Here is a 17,376-nt window from a genome sequence, read left to right as displayed (position 1 = left end):
CATTACGACCCTAATTAAATAAAATATTGCACATTAACAACAAATAAACATGTGAACTGATACTCATACGAACTGAAAGATGTGCTTAAAGTAATAATAATTTCCATGACATAATAATATAAAACAAAAGGGCTGGGAAGAAAGTAATAACAAACCTTTTTCGTCAGACTTATAAACCAAATAATTATTAGTTTTGCGTTTGCGACTTGTAACAAGATAACAAAAATCGAGATGCATATCTCACAATTGATTATGACCAAGTTAGTAGATGCAATGCGCTCAACCAATCCAAATAATATGCTATTAGCAAAATGCATATCTTAAAAAGAAACATACTTAGTACAATTCTACAGTAAAAATAGTGCATCCATAAAATTTAAATAGTGTCCTTCAAAATCACGATTACAATTTTATACACACACCTGAACTAGTCAATAAGAAATTTCTAACGAGAAAACACATGCACCTTATGCAGGCTCTAACTTAAGATAGATAGATATATATATATATATATATATATATATATATATATATATATATATATATATATATATATATATATATATATATATATATATATATATATATATTAATGTCAAGTTAGATAAATTAAGTAAAAAAAATATTAAAAGACTTCTATATTGGCTTTTAAGAAACCAATGATTTAGAGATACAAAACAATCATTTGTTCTATATGTGTAGTAACATTAACAAACTAAGGTACTGATAAGTTTGGATGTAGCTGAAAATATATATGTCACCCTAGATGTTGCTTCTTATTATACCAAACTCCTCTTATAGAACACATTTTACGCAAGAAGGTTATGATAGTCTGAATGTACCTTACTAAAAAATAAAACATCATTGTGATAAAAAGACACGAACCTGAATAGCCGAAATACTTATTCCACGATCAAAAGCTTTAGAGTGAAGCGTAACCCCTACAATTATTTAACATAGATGTGCTATTATCACTTCTCCCAAAAAGAAAAATAGATATAACAAGTAGGATAAATACTATAGCGAATCCCTGGTAGAATCACGAAATATAAAATTAGGTAGTTTAAGATAAATAAATAATTGAAATTATCGACGTTGTACTTTTTGCTTATAGAAAATTTTATCATAGCTAATACTATCAAAATTAAGTACACATATGACATTACATAAACATATATTCAATGAATACAGGGAAAAGGGATATCAGATGCAATAGATAATAATATATATAATGCTTTGTCTAGGAAAATCACACCAATAAAGAATCAAAAAGGAAAAGGGTACCACATTAGAAAAGTCATTATTCTTCACATGTCCATAAAAACAAATAATTTCTGTATAGAACTTTTATGAAAAAACTAGTATTTTTTTCCTACAATTTCCCAACCTCTTTTTCGAAAAATCACAAAGGATGGCATGAGAATTAATTGCTAGCATATTCTTATTTCAATTTATACATATACATACATACAAACTTATATAAACTACAAAATCACGATTTAGGGCTTCTAATTTAATTACTGGGAATTGAAAATCGCAGGGATAAATTTCAATGTCAATTACCGTAAAGAAATATCAGTGCCCAAATTACTCCGGAACTCGATGTAGAATCTTCTCTTTCTCGTTGTTGCTGGTAAAAAAAAAAAAAGATGAAGACCGTCGTTGTTGGAAGGAAGAAGCACAATAGGGTTTTTTTTATTCAGAAATACAGTGTATTTGGGAAGAGAATTGGGGGATAATAAAATACCGCGAAGTAAAACTTTGGCGGTATACTAAGACTTGGGCGGTGTATTTAGTGTCTCCGTAATTTGTATATGTATAGCCCACTAAGACTATGGCCCACCAAGCCATCTTCTCTTGTGCTTGGAATAATAAATTCCATATATTGTATTTTTTTATTGCATAAATTGCATATATTCGATTAGTGCCCCTATAGGTTTTAAAAATAATTAAAAAAACTAAGTGTCCTCATAAATTATATTTGAGGCATTTATAAATATATAAAAATAAATGCCCTATAAATAAATAAATTTTATCAAATGTCCCAACAAATTATATTTGAGGCATTTATAAAAATATGTCCCCAGAAAGTAAATGTCCCTATATTTCTAGAAATAAGAAAATTTTATCAAATGTCCCAATAAATTATATTTGAGGCATTTTAAAAAAAATGCCTCCAAACAAATGTCGCAACATCTATATTTTGTTGTAGTGTATGTGGGGATTGTGAATCCGTTTTCTTGAGATTATGCAAGTATGATTTTATGATTATTTCTTATACTTGTTATGATTGTTAGTGCATGAACTTGATCAATTTATGTGCTTTATCTATGATTATTGGGATTGACTCGACAAAGCTATTTTGATAATTAGACGGTAAGTATAAGAACCTTCGAGTAGTTTTCACCGGATGAGTGTGTCAATTGCATGTGGTGTCGTAGACATACAGATATCACCTTAGGTAGCCATTTACGAGACTTGTTAGTTAATGCTTTATTTATAATTGGTTTGCATAGACATATAGTGAATCTTTTATGAATAATAGATTCATAATACACGCGACAGCGGGTTATGAGTAAATTAGTGTCTCGGGTTAATAATCATGAATCATATATTTCATAATTGAGGGGTTTCGGGTGAGCGATTCTTGCATAGGGGGAAGATAAAATCCTAGGTCCGTTTTTATTGATATTTTCTCGTGTTTAATTGCTTTCATAATTAGTTTAATTGTTTGATTGATTTTATTTGACAAACTTGCGTAGGCTGGATAAAAATCGTAATTGTTAGAATTTGGTACTTAGGATTAGATAATTTGCGTATTCCCTGTGGGATCGACATCCGACTCTCACGAGTCCACTTTTACTACTTGTTTGCGATACGTACACTTGCGTGTTGGTATTTAGCACCCAACAACCACCAACAAGTAAGTCCATTTTACTAAACTTTTGTTTGTAAATTCGAAAATATTAATCGAGCATCGATGTCCTTTTTACTAAATTTTTATTTGTAAATTCGAAAACATTGATCGAACATCGATTCTTGATAAATATGTACCAATGAACATTAATCTATGCTTATTTCTTGTTGGGTTGCAATGATTTGGCCGATTTTGGAAAAAAAATTGAGATTGAAATTAATTTTTTTTATTTTTTTTCGTTGGTTTCCGAAATCGGTTTATCCAGACCGATTTTGTACACGAAAATTGGCGTCATAATACCGATTTTTGTTAACCAAATCGGCGACACAACGTCGACTTTTCAAGTCAAAATCGGCGTTCTTATGTCGATTATTGAGTACAAAATCGGTTTTCGAATACCGATATTTTTTTTAAATAATACATTATATATTTGGTTAATTGATATTTTTTAAATATTTGGAACGAAAATGTTTATCACCATTCGGTGGCGTCTACCACGCCTTTAACCCAATCGAGTAGAGCTTTCCGTATCTCAAATATTTATTCGTTAGATAATTCATTTGAATAATCCTCCATCAATCCCCTAGGTTGATGCACAAAAGTATGAGAAAACGGTCTTAAAAAAACACAGATAATAAAATCGGTATTGAAAAACTGATTTTTGTAGTACAAGTCGGCATGACAATACCGATAATACAAAAACAAATCGGTGTTGTCATGCCGATTTTTACTACAAAAATTGGTGTCGTCGAATTTTTTTCCCAACAAAAAAAAACGACCCAAAAGCAAAAATAAAGGGTTAAAACATATTTCATTATGTTCTCCACTCACTTAAACCACCATATCATTGTTTTCTGGTTCCATCGTGAATGTTTGGTATGTATTTGATAATTTTGGTGTGTAGGATTTCTTTGTGGGTTTGTGAAGAAGAAGGGGAAGAAGAAGGAGAGTTTTCAGTCGTGAAATAAGGAAGAGGGGTTTCTGGATTTATGTATTTTATTTGGTCTTGCACAAAGGAAATGATTTCTTTTTATTTTTTAATATTTTGTATTTTTTATTTAATTTTAAATTTCATTAAGGATAAAGTAGTATTTTTATATTGAAGGTCTTGAATTAATAAAAAAATGGGCTTGCATATAACCGTCGCCATTGTGAAACCCTAGTATCTTCTTCTCTTCCTCATTTTTAATTTCCACCCGTCTTCATCTTCTTAATTTCATCCCAACCAATATTTCTCATCTTTCCATTTTTTCTCTACCAGCGCCGCACTTCTCTTTTGGCAGTCAATAAATCCCTCTTTTTGTCTTCCTCTTTCTGCTGCTGTCAGTTCCATCACCACCGCCTCCAATCGCCAACCACCTAATCTCTTCATTGCCGCCGCCATCTCTCCCTCTTCTCTATCCCTATTTTTTCTCCCACAAAGTTGCAAAGGATAGGAGGAAAATATTGGAATTGAACTAATGCGCTCGCTATTGATTGTAGGAAGATACTTGAATTACTATAATTAGAGAGGGTGGGTTTCTGATCGACTTCTTATGTGGCCTCATCCTTCATACCCTGCCGCAACCCGCCTCCCCCTTACACATCTACTCCACCGCCGCCATCATTTTAATCTTATTTTATCTTTTTGTGATATTTTTTATGTTGGGTAGGTTTTAAAGATGTATAGATGTTTTTGCCATTATGCTATTTTTTTCAAGTTGTTTTCGTTATTCTCCTATTTTTTATAGTTGTTTTCGATAGCTTTTAGTTATTTTCGATAATTTTTAGTTGATCATTTTTTGTCTTTCAAAGAAATATTTGTTTATTTTGGTCTACGTTATTTTGTGTACGGGTTGGCAAGGAGGGGTGGTACTTGGTAGTGTGTCTGGTGATGAATGCATGTTTGAACTTGATTGTTGAGATAATTCAATTCTGAAATATTATTAAATATTAAAACAACAATAAGACTGACCTTTCTTGTGTAGTTGTTTTTGTCAGGAATTGATATTGATTTTAGTTGGAATTTAGTGTTTATGTATTTGGTTTCGATATTTATAGTTGGTTTTGATAAGTTTGTAGTTGATTTCGACAAATTGTAGGTGGTTTCGATAATTTATAATTGGTTTTAATAATTTGTAGTTGATTTTAATATATTTTGTAGTTAATTTTGACAATTAATAGTTGATTTCAAACTGATAAAACCTTCAATAACACAATTTTATAGATGTTTATCATAATTTCATAATCGATTTTGAAAAAAGAAGAAAATTAAAATTAGTTGATTACGGAAATTTTGTAGTTGATTATGAATAAATAAATAAATTGCAAATAAAAAAATATTCAAATAAATTGAAATGTTTTTTCAGAAAAAGGAAAAAAAAAGTTTTTGAAAAAAAAAGTCAAAATTGAATTTTTGTGGACAAAATTAATGAAATTGGGGTTACAATTAATAATTGTGTATAAAGGATTGGTGGTAGTATTGTCATATACATGAATGTTTCCTTTATTTATAATAAGGGGAAATGAGGGATAACCCCCTAATTTTGAAAATATATAGGGATAGGTCCTATAAATTTTTCTTTCCTAGTCAAAAACTCAAATTATAATCTTAATTTGATAGACCCCCTTAGACAAATTAAAATACAAGTCTTACCATTTTAGTTATAATTTAAAATCATAATCTTCTCACCACCTCTCGTTATTTTCTCTCTCCCTCTTCCCAGCCGTTTTCTCTTCTCTCTTTCTCCTCCCACGTTTTCTCTTTCTCTCTCAAAATCTTTGTTCTCTTCTCTCTCTCTCACCTCCCACCGCCTTCTCCGCCGCTCCGCTTCTCCGTCTTCTCCGCCGCACGCCTTCTCCGCCGCTCCGCTTCTCCGTCTTCTCCGCCACACGCCTTCTCCGCCGTTCCGCTTCTCCGCCGCTCCGCACTGGCTGTTCCGCTGCTCCGTCAAAGCCTTGCGTCGCTGCTCCGCCACAGCCTTGTGTCGGCCTTCGTTGCTCCTCCCACCGCCTTGAAATCGGTACTAAACCACTCACTTCACTTTTCTAAGTTATTTTTTTAATTTATGAATGTCCATCCATTTTTAATTTACTTTTTAAGATCTGAATTTTTTTCACTATTTCACCTTATTTTATTGTTTTTTTTTTTTTTTTTTTATGAAAATCAACTAAATTCGAAAATTTTAAATTGTGATTCGATGATGTGTAGTCAAATCTAATGGTAAATTTCAGATTTGGAATTGGTGGTGTTCGATTTTTATATATTTACTGCATTTATATATAAGAAAAATACAGATCTACTATGTTTTTGAAGATCTGTGAACAATTAATATTAAAGGGGCGTGCTAAATCCCACTAAAATTTACTAAATCCCACATATAAAGTAAAAAAACTCTCTCTTTACTCATACTCTCTCTAACTTCTCTCTAAAATAATTTTATCGAAGTCACTCAAAATTCATTATTTTTTTACGTGAATAATCATAAAAAATGAGTTCAGTTTATTTAGTATTTATTCAATTTTATTTCCAATTCATATCAAATTCAATTTTTTTCCTCCAGTTCCAACTTTATTTTAGTTTGAACATGTGAAGATTTTTGTCAAATTTGAATTTGGAATGCTAGGAACGTTTTTATTGTGTCATTTTGTGAAAAAAATAGGGAAAAAGAAGGGTGGAAAGGGGAAGAGAAGATTTTAGAGAAAAAAAATATTTTTTTGGTTTTGTGCTTGATTTGGTAAAATTAGTGTGGGATTTAGCATTTCAGAATATTAAAATATTTTTCTTTGGATTAATTTGATTTTTTTATTATAGATCATATCATAATTTATTTTTTGTATTTATTTGAAGATGATTCGAAATGACTAAAGTGTGAGAGCTTTGTTTGTCTGTAATGGAAATTTTTAACCAGTAGTGATTACTTACATGAGTGATTTGAGTCAGGTGAATATACAGTTATATTTAGTTATATACAGTCATATATAGTCATTCGCATGTAGTCATGTATAGTCATGGCTACATATAACTATACATGACTATAGGACTTGTGGTATACTATAGTCATTTGTACTCGATTTCAGTTCAGTAAATTTATCAAAAAAAAAAAAAATCAAGTATTTTGTATGTTTCATGTAATTTGATTTTTTTATTATAAATTGTAAGTAATTTATTTTTTGTATTTATTTAAAGATGATTCAAAAAGTGTGAAGCTTTGTTTGTCTGTAATAGAAATTTAACCAGTAGTGGTTACTTACATTGGTGATTTGAGTCAGGTGAATATACAATTATATTTAGTCATATACAGTCATATATAGTCAGTCATATGTAGTCATGTATAGTCATTACTACATATAACTATACATGACGATAGGACTTGTATATACTATGGTCATTTATAGTCGATTTAAGTTCAGTAAATTTATCAACAAAAAAAAAAATCATGTATTTTTTTGTATTTTTCATGTAATCTAACTCGCATTTTCCATTTTGCTATTTAACTCATTTTTTTTGTCGCAGATTTTGCTTTTATTATAATTTTATGACATGCAGGGAATAAGATTCGATAAAGTGCCTTTGTGAAGTTGGATTCATGCTACAGTAGTCTAAAATTTATGCCACTATATATAACTATAGATAGTTGTAAATAACTATAGTCACTTGTAGCAACGTACATTTATATGTATGCTATGGGTTTTTAATGTACAATAATACTTGTTCATGTTTGAAGAATATATGCATGTGATTGTATTTTTTCATTTTTGGTTTGTAGGTTGATTTATAATATCAAGATAAATTGTGAATTTGTTTTGTTGGTGTATATGAATTTTGGGGTAAAAAGACAGTACATTACTATATATAACTATACAAGACTATTGAACTTGTAGTTAACTGTAGTCATGTGTAGTATACTTTCAGTTCTGTAATTTTACCAAATTTTGAATTTATAAAAGAAAATGAAAAAAAATACTAAAAAAATTAAAAAAATCAAAATATTAAAAAAGTACAGTATATATATATATATATATATATATATATATATATATATATATATATATATATATATATATATATAGTAATAAAAAAATGCAGGTCCAAAATGATAAATGCAGTAGGTGAAAATGTTGAATCCAGTTGGGCGAAAATTACAAATAAGGGCACAATAGTAATCTCAAATGAAGATTTTTAGGGGTGGACCTATCCCAATATATTTTCCAAATGAGGGGTGTATATCTAATGGGACCCTTGTAATAAATACTAAAGAGATGGACTTATTGGTGAAAAAGATATAACCCTAAACCTAGAATAATAAATATGTTTGGTTGGAGACTTATGCACAAAAACCCCTTTAATGTAAAGAAAATTAAAACAAACTTAGAGCAACTCCAACGGGAGTATCAAATGGATTATCAAACCCATAAACCACCTTTTTGATATCCCAAAATTAAAAGTTTCTACTCCAATGGGAGTATCAAAATGAGTATGAACTTTGATATTCTACCTCTTTGCATGTAAAAATACATCATGGAAATTGAGTTATCAAAAAAATAACAACATAAACATCCAATCGCAAAGTAACACGTGTAAATTACAAATGAAACCACTAAAAAACTTCCAATTGATTATTATATTTAGAAACTATGGTTGCAGTAGATAAACTATTAATGTTTATTAAAATATTATCTTATTTATTAAATGAGTATTCGATAATTCAGTTTTGATGTTTAGCATTGGAGTTGCTCTTACACAATAAAATAAAAACAAGAAAATTTGGTGCAAAGATGCCTTACCGCAAGTGAACTTCATGTTGTTTACCCAAGAAATGATAGATACGGTGTTTTGGATTTCGGAGTGCATTTGCTGATCAAATAGATGATTATTTTTTTAGTATAATAATTGAATACTTATTTTAGTACCCATTTTTAAGAGAATTAAGTAAACAATAATACTTATGCTAAAAGAGTGTCTTACTGTAAAAAGTATGTATCAGTTAATGTTTAGGGGTTTTTATGCATAAGTCCCCAACCAAGCATATTTATTATTCTAGGTTTAGGGGATATATATCTTTCATCAATAAACCCATTCCTTTAATATTTATTAAAAGAAACATTCATGTATATCCAAATATTACCCTCAACCGTTTATACCCAATTCTTAATTGTTACCCCAATTTAATCAATTTTGTCCACAAAAATTCAATTTTGACCACAAATATTCAATTTTGACTTTTTTTGGAGCATACTTTAATATGCTCTGATGCAAATGGAACCATAAGAGACGAAGTCCACCAAGAGCCACTAAGCTTGCCAAGCGGACCAATCACAAGGCTTAGAGCTAAGCGTTTCAAGGAAGCATTATATGGGCTGATTCAAATGGAAGTTGAGATGGCAAACAATTTGAGGCCTAACATGAGTTCAAATCCATGTACAAGCCCATTCGCAATTCAAATGGACCCAAATCAGGTTGGAGGGAAGTCAATCACAAAGATATCATTTATGGAAGGATCTAATTGAAGCAATCACTTTTTTCAAGGATTTGGAGAGTCCTTCACTTGTGCAATTTCAGCTTTAGAATATCAAAATTCTGATTTAGATGTTTCCTTAATTTAGAATCAATAATTGTTAATTAGATTGGCTGACTTGTGGCTGATTTGATTAGATAGATAATAATTCCTTGTTCTTAGTTTATTTCCATAGATTAGAGAATATTGAACCCTATATAAAGGGGCGGCTAAGTTGTATGTTTCAGCAATCAATTCAGAAATCATTTTTGTGAGGCATTAGTATTCTTCTTTCTATCTTGAAAGAACTTTTGAACTTATCAAGTTATCTTGTGGCGTTCAAACAATCAGACGTATCATCAAGATTCTTGAATCCATCTTGAACTCTTGGTGTGGCGTCTTCGTATCCATTGTAATCTTGGTTCGTGATTTACTAATCATTGGGTCAAGGTTCGACAAACTTGTTTCTTTGGGGGGGTCTTGGGGTTCCAAAACCATATATTGTTATTGGGTTTCGTCACATGTTGGCGTAGTTCATATCAGTTGGTATTCAGAGCCTTGGTTTCAAAGGCAAGTTTCAATTTATCTTGTAATTTCGTATTTTTTGCTCAAAGAAAAAAAAAAGAAAAAAAAAACGAAAAGAAAAAGAAAAAAAAAAAGAAAAAAAAAAGAAAAGAAAATATCTGCGTAATCTTCAATATGGTATCTTTATTCTTGTTCTCCTAGATTTCCATATTCTTTAGCATTTATCTCTATAGAGATTACTTGCATCTCATAGGACTTTAATTTTTTATTCTTGTGATTTGTTTGATTGATTCTCAATTTGAATTGCTATTTGATTCCCGATTGTTCTTGAGTTCAATTAAGAGTGGAAAGAAGATACAACGAGCGGAAAAAGGCAGAGTGGTGAGAATATAAGAGGGTAAAAGCCGATTGAGTGTTAAACACGAGTGTGAGTGACATCATATTGAGGGAAACACGTGAGGGAGTTTTTGTGAGGTTTTTTATAATATCTTGCAGATCTCGTAACATGTCACAAAACGAATGAGATAATTCCACTGAAGAGGGGCAACAACCAGGCATTTCAAAGTTCCAAATGCAAGCATTGGTGAGCGAGATGAGGCGGGTGATGAGAATGGAGTTGGAGCAAATTCATGAAAGGATAGACAAATTGGAGGAGGAGACAACAAAGAGGCAGCACCCACCTAGGCGAGTGCAACCAAGGGCACAATGGGGTGGTGCTGAAGATGAAGAAGAATTAGAGGAACTCGATGAACGTCCAATGAATGGAGGAAGGTTTGAACGTGGGTATAGAGGTGCTAACAATGGAAGAAGGCCTAGGCAAGATGACGATTTGGGAAGCATCAAGGTGACGATTCCGCCATTTCAAGGCAGAAACGACCCGGAGGCTTATCTAGAATGGGAGAAGAAGATATAAATTGTCTTCGAATGTCATAACTACTCCGAAAACAAAAAGGTAAAGCTTGCTTCGATTGAATTCACTGATTATGCTATTATTTGGTGGGATCAATTGTTGAAGGAAAGGAGGAGAAATTATGAGCAACCTGTTGAAACATGGTATGAGATGAAGGCCATCATGAGGAAACATTTCATTCCAAACTACTACCACAGAGAGTTGTTCAACAAGTTACAACGCCTAACTCAAGGATCGAGGAGCGTCGATGAGTACCACAAAGAGATGGAAGTTGCTATGATCCGAGCAAGTGTACAAGAAGGTAGGGAAGCTACCATGGCTAGATTCCTACATGGCTTAAATCGTGAAATAGCAGATGTTGTGGAGATGCAACACTATGTGGAATTGACGGATATGGTGCACCAAGCTATCAAAGTCGAACAACAACTGAAGCGGAGGAATTTGGCTAGGAAGGGAACAGGTGCAATCACTTCAAATTCGTGGAAGGCAGCACCTAAACGGGATAAATGGCCATCAACTAAACCTAAATTCGAACCTTCTAAGGATGCCAAACCAGCGACAACATTCAAACAAGGTAACACTGAACCTTCCACTTCTAAGAATCGAGATATGAAATGTTTCAAGTGCCATGGCAGGGGACACATAGCTAGTGAGTGTCCTAACAAAAAGGTTATGGTGATAAATGCCCAAGGGAAGATCGAATCGGAGGATGAAAAGGAAGACGAGGTAGATGAGTTGCCATCTTTTGAAGATACATACGAAAGACAATATGCTGTAGAGGGCGAGTTATTAGTGGCAAGGCGAGCTCTTAGTGCACAAGGTAAAGAAGAAGAGAACAATCAACGAGAAAATTTATTTCATACTCGTTGTTTTGTAAATGGTAAGGTTTGCAGCGTTATTATTGATGCTGGGAGCTGCATTAATATTGCAAGTACTGAATTAGTTGAGAAATTGGGGTTGCCTACCTTGAGGCATGCTCGACCATACCGACTTCAGTGGCTAAACAATAGTGGAGAAATCAAGGTGACAAAGCAAGTGTTAGTGGCATTCTCCATTGGCAAGTATGAGGATGAAGTGTTGTGTGATGTGGTGCCTATGCAAGCATGCCATGTCCTATTGGGGAGACCATGGTAGTACGACCGCCGGGCAACACATGATGGGTACACCAATAGGTACTCTTTTATCATTAAAAAGCAACCCATGACACTTGTACCGTTAAGTCCATAACAAGTTCTTGAAGATCAACTCAAGATACAAAAAAAGAGTGAGAAGTGTAAAGAAAAACAAAGAGATGGTGAGATTGAGAGAAGAGAAAAAGAGAGAAGAGAAAAGGAGAGAAGTGTCAAAACAAAAGAGTGATAAAAAAAATTGAGAGTGCACGAGGGGAAAAATACAACTTCATTGCAAAAAAAAGTGAGATCAAGAGAGCTTTATTATCGCAACAGCCCCTTATAGTACTTATGTACAAGGAGGCCCTTTTGAGTACTAACAAACTTGTCGGATCATTGCCGAGCAATGTTGTTTCACTTTTGCAGGAATTTGAAGATGTCTTTCCCGATGAGGTACCACCAGGCTTACCACCAACTCGAGGAATTGAGCACCAAATTGACTTCGTACCAGGTGCAACAATTCCAAACCGACCAACCTATTGAAGTAGTCCCGAGGAGACAAAGGAACTTCAACGGCAGGTTGATGAGCTACTGGAGAAAAGGACATATTAGGGAGAGTATGCAGTTCCGGTGTTGCTTGTACCTAAGAAGGATGGGACATGGAGGATGTGTGTTGATTGTCGAGCCATCAACAATATCACGGTAAAGTATCGTCATCCTATTCCTAGACTAGATGATATGTTAGATGAATTGCATGGGTCTTGCGTGTTCTCTAAAATTGATCTTAAGAGTGGTTATCATCAAATTAGAATGAAAGAAGGTGATGAGTGGAAATCTGCATTTAAAACAAAATATGGCTTGTACGAATGGTTGGTTATGCCTTTTGGGCTTACTAATGCACCTAGTACTTTTATGAGGCTCATGAACCATGTTTTACGTGCATTCCTTGGTAAATTTGTAGTTGTGTATTTTGATGATATTCTAATTTACAGCAAAAACCTTGATGATCACGTTGAACACCTAGCACTTGTTTTAAAGGTTCTAAGGAAAGAAAGGTTGTTTGCTAATCTTAAGAAATGTACTTTCTGTACGGACAAACTTGTGTTTCTTGGTTATGTTGTTAGTGCTAAAGGTATAGAGGTTGATGAGGAAAAGGTGATGGCGATTCGAGATTGGCCAACGCCTACATCGGTGACTCCAGTAAGGAGCTTTCATGGCTTGGCTGGATTTTATAGGCGCTTTGTTCGAGATTTCAGCAGCATAGCATCACCTCTTACAAAAGTTATCAAGAAGAACGTTCCATTCAAGTGGGGAGAGGAACAAGGAAAGGCATTTCAACAATCAAGGATAAATTGACTAATGCACCGTTACTTGTTTTGCCTAACTTCACTTAAATGTTTGAAATTGAGTGTGATGCATCAGGTATAGGTATTGGCGGTGTACTAATGCAAGAAGGAAGACCAATTGCATACTTTAGTGAAAAATTAAGTGGGGCAGCTTTAAACTATCCTACATATGACAAGGAATTGTATGCATTGGTTCGAACTCTAGAGACATGGCAGCACTACCTGTGGGCAAAAGAGTTTGTGATTCATAGCGATCATGAATCCTTGAAGCATCTAAAGGGACAATACAAATTGAGCAAGCGTCATGCCAAGTGGGTGGAATTCATCGAAACTTTTCCTTATGTTATCAAATACAAGCAAGGTAAGGAGAACATAGTTGCTGATGCATTGTCACGAAGGTATGTTTTGCTTTCAACACTTAGTACTAAGTTGCTTGGATTTGAGTATATTAAGGACTTGTATGCAACTGATTCTGATTTTGGTGATTATTTTAAAAATTGCACTAATGGGGCATACGGGAAGTTCTATTTCCATGATGGTTTTTTATTTCGGGAGAACAAGTTATGTGTGCCACATTCATCTTCGCGTGAATTACTTGTTCGGGAATCACATAGTGGTGGTTTGATGGGGCACTTTGGGGTGACTAAGACTTTAGGTGTGTTGCATGAGCATTTCTTTTGGCCACGCATGAAACATGATGTAGAGAAAATTTGTGCAAGATGCATTAGTTGCAAACAAGCTAAATCTAGGCTTCAACCACATGGTTTGTACACTCCCCTACCTATTCCAAATGCACATTGGGTTGATATCTCTATGGATTTTGTTTTGGGTTTACCTAGGACAAAGAGGGGGAGAGATTCAGTTTTTGTGGTTGTTGATAGGTTCTCTAAAATGGCTCACTTTATTGTATGCCATAAAACTGATGATGCATCGCATGTAGCGAATTTATTTTTTTGTGAGATTGTTAGGTTGCATGGCATGCCAAGGACTATTGTTTCTGATAGAGATGCAAGGTTTTTAAGTTACTTTTGGAAGACTTTGTGGGTAAGTTAGGAACTAAATTGTTGTTCTCTACTACATGTCACCCACAAACTGATGGTCAAACGGAAGTAGTCAATAGGACTTTGTCTACTTTATTGCGTGCAATTATACAAAAAAAATTGAAAACTTGGGAAGATTGTTTACCACATGTTGAATTTGCTTATAATCGTTGTGTTCATTCTGCAACTAAGTTTTCACCATTTGAGATTGTTTATTGTTTTAATCCTTTGACTCCTTTGGATTTAACCCCTTTACCTTGGATGAGCGTGTTAACTTAGATGGCGAAAAAAAAGCAGATTTCGTTAAACAACTTCATGAGAAAGCAAGGCAACATATAGAGCGTCGAACTGAGCAATATGTCAAGCAAGCTAATAAGGGGCGCAAGAAAGTTGTCTTCGAACCAGGAGATTGGGTATGGCTACATATGAGAAAGGATCGGTTCCCTCAACAAAGAAGATCTAAACTTCTTCCAAGGGGTGATGGACCATTTCAAGTGGTGGAACGTATCAATGACAATGCCTACAAACTTGAACTACCTGGTGAGTATGGTGTAAGTACTAGCTTTAATGTTTCTGACTTATCTCCATTTGATGTAGGTGATGCAGATTTGAGGACAAATCCTTCTCAGAAGGGGAGACTGATGCAAATGGAACCATAAGAGATGAGGTCCACCAAGAGCCACTAAGCTTGCCAAGCGGACCAATCACAAGGCTTAGAGCCAAGCGTTTCAATGAAGCATTATATGGGCTGATTCAAATGGAAGTTGAGATGGCAAACAATTGGAGGCCCAACATGAGTTCAAATCCATGTACAAGCCCATTCGCAATTCAAATGGACCCAAATCAGATTGGAGGGAAGTCAATCACAAAGATATCATTTATGGAAGGATCTAACTGAAGCAATCACGTTTTTCAAGGATTTGGAGAGTCCTTCACTTGTGCAACTTCAGCTTTAGAATATCAAAATTCTGATTTAGATGTTTCCTTAATTTAGAATCAATAATTGTTAATTAGATTGGCTGATTTGTGGCTGATTTGATTAGATAGATAATAATTCCTTGTTCTTAGTTTATTTCCATAGATTAGAGAATATTGAACCCTATATAAAGGGGCTAAGTTGTATGTTTCAGCAATCAATTCAGAAATCATTTTTGTGAGGCATTAGTATTCTTCTTTCTATCTTGAAAGAACTTTTGAACTTATCAAGTTATCTTGTGGCGTTCAAACAATCAGACTTATCATCAAGATTCTTGAATCCATCTTGAACTCTTGGTGTGGCGTCTTCGTATCCATTGAAATCTTGGTTCGTGATTTACTAATCATTGGGTCAAGGTTCGACAAACTTGTTTCTTTGGGGGGTCTTGGGGTTCCAAAACCATATATTATTATTGGGTTTCGTCACATGTTGGCGTAGTTCATATCATGCTCTAATTTCATCCTTAACTTAATTTAATTTTAATTTGACTCCAAATTTCACATATTATTCAATTTTGACCCAAAAAAAAAAAATTCAAATTTTTTTTTAAAAGAAAAAAAATTTGCCGTCGGATTCCGGCGTTCACTTTTCAATTTTTTTTTCTTTCTTTCGGATTTTTTCGTCGGTTTCCCGCGTTGATCGGCGGTCAACGCCGGTCACCGTCGTTGACTTTTTTTTCTTTTTTTCTTTTTTCTTTTCTTTACTTCCGGATTTTTTCGCCGGTTTTCGGCGTTGACTTCTTTTAGTGTTTTTTTAAATTTTTTTTTGTTTTTTTTTACGCCCGCCTCTAAACGTTGACCGTAATTGTGGTGTCATTGACAGTAAATTAAGGTAATTATACTGTCAATGACAGTTAATTAACGTAATTATACTGCCGTTGACAATACATTTATGTAATTGTTCTGTCGTTCACAGTAAATTAACGTAATATTATTATTTTTTATATTTTGTTATTTTTCTTTATTTTTTTTATTTGTTGACAAGTCAACGTAATTATATTACTGTCGTTGACAGTAAAATAACTGTAAACACAATAATATTACTGTCAACAATATCAATATTATTATTTTTTTGGGTTTTTTGTTTTGTTTGAGTTATTCACGGAGTAACGTAATAATATTACAGTCTATTATTGTAAATATTACTGTAAACACAATAATATTACTGTGGTTAACGGTAATATTACCGTTGTTATAGTAATATTGCTGTCAACCACATCAATATTATTATTTTATTTGAAATTTTTTGTTTGTTTGAGTTATTCACAGAGTAACGTAATAATATTACTGTCTATTATTATAATATTACTGTTGTTATAGCAATATTACTGTCACTCACAGTAATATTAATTCATTTGGCTTTTTATTATGTTTATATTTGTTGAACGGTCAACATAGTAATATTACTTTATTACACAATAATAATGAGTTTTGTTGTGTTAATATTACTGTGCTAGAGATTAATATAGCAATATTACTGTGTTAAACTATAGTTTATTTAATTTTACTCTATTTAACAGTAATATAGTTAATATTACCGTCAATCTCAGCAATATTACTATTTAAACGGAAAAAAAAAGGTTACATAAAGAAAGAAAAGAAAAGAAAATTCAAAAAAATCAACGCCGGAATCCGGCGAAAAAATTCGGAAGAAGGAAAAAAAAATTTGAAAAGTCAAAGCCGGAGACCGGCGGCAAAAAAAAGTTTTGAAAAAAAAAGTGTGGGGTCAAAATTGAATACTTTGTGAAAATTGGGGTCAAATTAAAGTTAAATTAAATTAAAGATGAAATTAGGGCATATTAAAGTATGAGGGGTGATTTTAGTCATTTACAAAAATCTGGACTATGTGTGGACTTATTGGTAAAGAAGGTTTTTGTCTGGATCTCTTTATGAATAAGTACCAATTGATGGACTTATTTGTAAAGACTCCTAACTTTTATATGAGTTCCTATTATTATAAAAATCAAATGTTGTGTATAAACTATATAATTTATTGACGATATTAGTGAAAACAAAGAGTCACTCCATTAGTCATAGTTTAAAGTTCCACCAAAAAATGTTAAAACACATCAAAATAC

At 33.0% G+C, this 17,376-nt stretch overlaps 1 pseudogene; it reads left to right on the top strand.

Annotated features, from left to right (window-relative positions):
- The first annotated feature begins 10,423 nt into the window (after positions 1-10,423).
- On the top strand, positions 10,424-15,221 carry LOC148768414 (uncharacterized; annotated as a pseudogene).
- The last annotated feature ends 2,155 nt before the right edge of the window (positions 15,222-17,376 follow it).

Source organism: Erythranthe guttata, chromosome 8 (genome assembly GCF_056151865.1).
Source record: "Erythranthe guttata isolate IM_541 chromosome 8, IM_541, whole genome shotgun sequence".
Lineage (NCBI taxonomy): Eukaryota > Viridiplantae > Streptophyta > Magnoliopsida > Lamiales > Phrymaceae > Erythranthe > Erythranthe guttata.
Note: the sequence above shows the minus strand (reverse complement) of the source record. Positions and strands in the feature narration are given on the sequence as shown.